The 5,863-nt window shown below is 40.1% G+C and overlaps 1 protein-coding gene across 3 annotated transcripts in view; it reads left to right on the top strand.

The window, feature by feature from the left end:
* Positions 1-147: 147 nt before the first annotated feature.
* The window catches only part of PRIMPOL (primase and DNA directed polymerase), a 49,524-nt gene continuing 43,808 nt past the window's right edge, over positions 148-5,863 (top strand). For 2 of the 3 annotated variants that reach the window (XM_081269008.1, XM_081269006.1), the window contains exons 1-2: positions 148-286; positions 1,357-1,520. The gene's annotated coding sequence lies outside the window, so the exon portion shown is untranslated. The remainder of the gene's footprint in view (positions 287-1,356; positions 1,521-5,863) is intronic. The other variant, XM_081269007.1, reaches the window with a different exon arrangement.

The following is a 5,863-nucleotide window of genomic DNA, read 5'->3' as shown; positions in this document are numbered from 1 at the left end:
CCACAGGCCCCGCCCCTCCCCCACAGGCTCGGCCCCGCCCCCGGCCCGACTCGGCCCCGCGGAGCTCACACTTCGGTTGGCGACAAAGCTTACTTCAGCTCCGGCCCGCCTGGCCCAAGCCCGCCTCAGGACCACGTCCCCGCTGGGCCCGGAGCGGAGCCCGCCTTTCTCCGGCGGCAGCCCCGCCCCGCGCGCTGGGCCCGCCCCCGCGCGGAGATTGAAGTCTGCATCCCGCCCTCGGCTGAAGACCCGCTGGCTTCCGCCCCCGACCCACTGATTTCCGGAGGTAAGTTGAGGTACAACCCCGGCCACGCCAGGTCCAAGGTCACTAACAACTGAGATAAAGTGTCTCCTGCTGCCCAGTTTGAGCTCCGGGAGGGAGGGAGGGAGCAAGCCCAGACTCGCACTTCCCCTCAAAAGACCTCAGGCCTTTCCTTGGTTTCCCCCAGCTCCCTGCCTCTAAATCAAAAATCTTAACTGTCCTCCAGGTTTCCGGCCTGTTTTGGGTTCTGCGCTCGTTCCAGACCCTCATGCAAACTGTGAAGTGTCTTCATAGAAGAATATACCAACGCACATGAGCACGAACTGCTGCTCAGATTTTGTGTTTAGTTATAATTTTGAAGTTCTGTCAAGAAATCGGGGACACCCCCCCATGGTAGAACCTACTTTCCCCCAACAGTTTTGTCCAGTTGGATGTAAATCGGGCTATATTGCTATATTCTGATATAAATATACACAGTTAAACACATGGCACCCATTTGTTGAGTGCTTAGCCTGGGCTCTTAAATTTCTTAACACAGTTAGTTTTTCTTTTTTTTTTTTTTTTATACCAGGGATTTAACCTACTGGCGCTTAACCACTGAGCCACTTTTTGAGACTGGGTCTCACAAAGTTGCTGAGACTAGCTTTGAACTTGCAATCCTCCTGCCTTAGCCTCTGGAGTTGCTGGGTTTACAGGCGTGCTTTGATAAAACTGAGGACTAGGACCCACTCAGCCCTAATAGTGGTTCAGCAGGGCAGTAATTAGCAAAGAGAGAACTAATATGATTTAACAAGTCCTCCTTACCCCATTGTGATGCCCCCCCCCATTTTTTGGGGTGCATTGTAGTTGTACATATTAATGTTACATATTCATTCATTAGTTGTTATATATTCACACAATATAATTAATTTGGCCAATATAACTCCCCATTATGCTAAATTTTCTTGCAAAAATCATGCTTTCAATAAAGCATTAGCAGCAGTTTCTTCTTTTCACCTAAATTATACTAATTTACTTAATCTAGAGAAGTATTAATTATAGCAAACAGCTAGAGGCAATGTTTCCTGACTTAGCCCTATCATTTCTCTTTACAGAGTGTCCTGGAGGTAGCAGAATTTGATCTGGACCTTGAAGGAGAAGAATTCAGGAAAAGCAACTGTGAGAGAAACAAGAGCAAGAGAATTTCTGGAGTGGTCCAGGAGCAGAAAGTGATCATTATCATTCATTTGGTGAGAAAGCTGAATGAGAATAATAATAGGTAAGTGATTTAAGGCCAGATTCTGGAGGGGAGTTTAGACTTCATGAAGTAAGCTATAATGTGAATTGAGTGATGCTGTGAAATAGTTAATTAGTATTCCTATGGAAAGTTTTGAACATAGTTTAAGGATGCGTCTGGCAGAGTTATGTTGTTTGGATGGGAGATGGAGCATGCCTATAATCCCAGCAGCTCTGGAGGCTGAGGCATGAGGCAGGAGAATTGCTAGTTCAAAGCCAGCCTCAGGAAAATTGAGGAGGTAAGCAACTCACTGACACCCTGTCTCTAAATAAAATACAAAATAGTGCTGGGGATGTGGCTCAGTGGTTGAGTGCCCCTGAGTTTAATCTCTGGTTACCCCGCCCCTCCCCCCCCCCAAAAAAAAGAAAGAACTAGAAAAGAACAATGTATCAGTATAAGATTTTTTTTTTTTTTTTTTTTTGGTACGGGGGATTGAATCCAGGGGTGTGCTTTACCACTAAGCTACATCCCCAGTTCTTTGTATTTTTTTTTAAATTTTGAGACAGTGTCTTGCTACGTTGGTTAGGGCCTTGCTAAGTTACTGAGGTTTGCTTGAACTTGTGATCCTCCTGCTTCAGTCTTGAAGTCGTATGTATTACACTCACGCACCTCTGCACCCCATTGCTATAAGCTTTCTTTGCCCATATGATAGGTTTTTTTAAAAAATTTATTTATTTACTTTTTTTTTTATTTTTTTTTAATTTTTTATTGATTATTTAAAGCATTACATAGCTCATGATATATCATCTTTCATACATTAGACTCAAATTGTGTTTTGAACTCCCATTTTCACCCCAAATATAGATTGCAGAATCACATCTGTTACATATTCACATTTTTACATAATGCCATATTAGTGTCTGTTGTATTCTGCTACCTTTCCTATCCCCTACTATCCCCCCTCCCCTCCCCTCCCCTCCCCTCCCATCTTCCCTCTCTATCTCCCCTGCTGTTGTTCAATTCTCTCCCTTTTTTTTCCCTCCCCCTTGCCCCTCATAGCCTCTTATAATTTTATGTATCCTTGAAGGTCTCCTACCATTTCCATATGCTTTTCCTTCTCTCTCCGTTTCTCTCCCCCCATTCGTCTTTGTTTACTGTAGTCTTTTCCACATGCTCTTCCTTCCTGTTCTGTTCTTAGTTGTTCTCTTTATATCAAAGCAGACATTGGGCATTTGTTTTTTAGGGCTTGGCTAGCTTCACTTAGCATAATCTGCTCTAATGCCATCCATTTCCCTGCAAATTCTATGATTTTGTCATTTCTTAGTGCTGCATAATACTCCATTGTGTATAGATGCCACATTTTTTTTATCCATTCATCTATTGAAGGGCATCTAGGTTGGTTCCACAGTCTAACTATTGTGAATTGTGCCGCTATAATCATTGATGCAGCCGTATCCCTATAGTGCGCTCTTTTAAGGTCCTCAGGGAATAGTCCGAGAAGTGCAATAGCTGGGTCAAATGGTGGTTCCATTCCCAGCTTTCCCAGGAATCTCCATACTGCTTTCCAAATTGGCCTCACCATTTTGCAGCCCCACCAGCAGTGTACAAGTGTACCTTTTTCCCCACATCCCCGCCAACACTTGTTGTTGTTTGACTTCATAATGGCTGCCAATCTTACTGGAGTGAGATGGTATCTTAGGGTGGTTTTGATTTGCATTTCTCTGATTGCTAGAGATGGTGAGCATTTTTTCATGAACTTGTTGATTGATTGTATGTCCTCCTCTGAGAAGTGTCTGTTGAGGTCCTTGGCCCATTTGTTAATTGGGTTATTTGTTATCTTATTGTTTAATTTTTTGAGTTCTTTGTACATTCTGGATATTAGGGCTCTATCGGAGGTGTGGGGGGTAAAGATTTGTTCCCAGGATGTAGGCTCTCTATTTACCTCTTTTATTGTTTCTCTTGCTGAGAAAAAACTTTTTAGTTTAAGTAAGTCCCATTTGTTTATTCTGGTTGTTAACTCTTGGGCTATGGGTGTCCTATTAAGGAATTTGGAGCCCGACCCCACAATTTGTAGATCGTAGCCAACTTTTTCTTCTATCAGACGCAGTGTCTCTGATTTGATATCTAGCTCCCTGATCCATTTTGAGTTAATTTTTGTGGATGGCGAGAGAAAGGGATTCAATTTCATTTTGTTGCATATGGATTTCCAATTTTCCCAGCACCATTTGTTGAAGATGCTATCCTTCCTCCATTGCATGCTTTTAGCCCCTTTATCAAATATAAGATAGTTGTAACTTTGTGGATTAGTCTCTGTGTCTTCTATTCTGTACCATTGGTCCACCCGCCTGTTTTGGTACCAGTACCATGCTGTTTTTGTTACTATTGCTTTGTAGTACAGTTTGACCTCTGGTATCGCTATACCTCCAGATTCACACTTCCTGCTTAGAATTGCTTTTGCTATTCTGGGTCTTTTGTTTTTCCATATGAATTTCATGATTGCTTTGTCTATTTCTACAAGAAATGCCGTTGGTATTTTGATTGGCATCGCATTAAACCTATAGAGAACTTTGGGTAATATCGCCATTTTGATGATGTTAGTTCTGCCTATCCATGAACAGGGTACATTTTTCCATCTTCTGAGATCTTCTTCTATCTCTCTCTTTAGGGTTCTGTAGTTTTCATTGTATAAATCTTTCACCTCTTTTGTTAGGTTGATACCCAAGTATCTTATTTTCTTTGAGGATATTGTGAATGGAGTGGTTTTCCTTATTTCCATTTCAGAAGTTTTGTTGCTGATATATAGGAATGCCTTTGATTTATGCGTGTTGATTTTATAACCTGCCACTTTGCTGAATTCATTTATTAACTCTAGCAGCTTCTTTGTAGACTCTTTTGGGTCTGTTAAGTATATTATCATGTCATCCGCAAATAGCGATAGTTTAATTTCTTCTTTTCCTATTTTTATGCCTTTAATTTCTTTTGTCTGTCTAATTGCTCTGGCTAGTACTTCGAGAACTAAATTGAATAGAAGTGGTGATAGAGGGCATCCCTGTCTTGTTCCAGATTTTAGAGGGAATGCCTTCAATTTTTCTCCATTCAGAATGATGCTAGCCTGAGGCTTAGCATAGATAGCTTTTACAATGTTGAGGTAAGTTCCTGTTATCCCTAGTTTTTCTAGTGTTTTGAACATAAAGGGATGCTGTACTTTGTCAAATGCTTTTTCTGCATCCATCGAGATGATCATGTGGTTCTTGTCTTTAAGTCTATTGATGTGGTGGATAGCATTTATTGATTTCCGTATATTGAACCATCCTTGCATCCCAGGAATGAATCCTACTTGATCATGGTGCACAAGTTTTCTGATATGTTTTTGTATTCGATTCGCCAGAATTTTATTGAGAATTTTTGCATCCAAGTTCATTAGAGATATTGGTCTGTAGTTTTCTTTCTTTGAAGTATCTTTGTCTGGTTTTGGGATCAAAGTGATGTTGGCCTCATAGAATGAATTTGGAAGAGCTCCTTCTTTTTCTATTTCTTGAAATAGCTTGAAAAGTATTGGTATTAATTCTTCTTTGAAGGTTTTGTAGAACTCCGCTGTATACCCATCTGGTCCAGGGCTTTTCTTAGTTGGTAGTCTTTTGATGGCTTCTTCTATTTCTTCTTTTGTTATTGGTCTGTTTAAATTGTGTGTGTCTTCCTGTCTCAATCTGGACAATTCATATGCCTTAAGAAATTTATCGATATCTTCGTTATCTTCTATTTTATTGGAATATAGGGTTTCAAAATACTTTCTAATTATCTTCTGTATTTCTGTAGTGTCTGTTGTGATATTGCCTTTTTCATCCCGTATGTTAGTAATTTGAGTTCTCTCTCTTCTTCTTTTCGTTAGCGTGGCTAAGGGCTTGTCTATCTTATTTATTTTTTCAAAGAACCAACTTTTAGTTTTATCAATTTTTTCAATGGTTTCTTTTGTTTCAATTTCATTGATTTCTGCTCTAATTTTAATTATTTCTTGTCTTCTACTACATTTGCTGTTGTTTTGCTCTTCCTTTTCTAGATTTTTGAGGTGTTGTGTGAGTTCATTTATTTGTTGGTTTTTTCTTTTTTTGAGGTAAGAACTCCAAGAAATGAATTTCCCTCTTAAAACTGCTTTCATTGTGTCCCATAAATTCCGGTATGTTGGGTCTGTGTTATCATTTGACTCTAAGAATTTTTTCATCTCCTCCTTTATGTCTTCTATAACCCATTGATCATTCAATAACATATTGTTCATTTTCCATGTGATGTAGGATTTTTCCTTCCTTCTTTTATCATTGATTTCCAATTTCATTCCATTATGGTCAGATATGGTGCATGGTATTATCTCCACGCCTTTATATTTACTA

Source organism: Spermophilus citellus, assembly GCF_964194105.1.
Source record: "Spermophilus citellus genome assembly, chromosome: 16".
Lineage (NCBI taxonomy): Eukaryota > Metazoa > Chordata > Mammalia > Rodentia > Sciuridae > Spermophilus > Spermophilus citellus.
The sequence above is the reverse complement of the archived record's forward strand: the minus strand, read 5'-3'. Positions and strand labels throughout refer to the sequence as shown.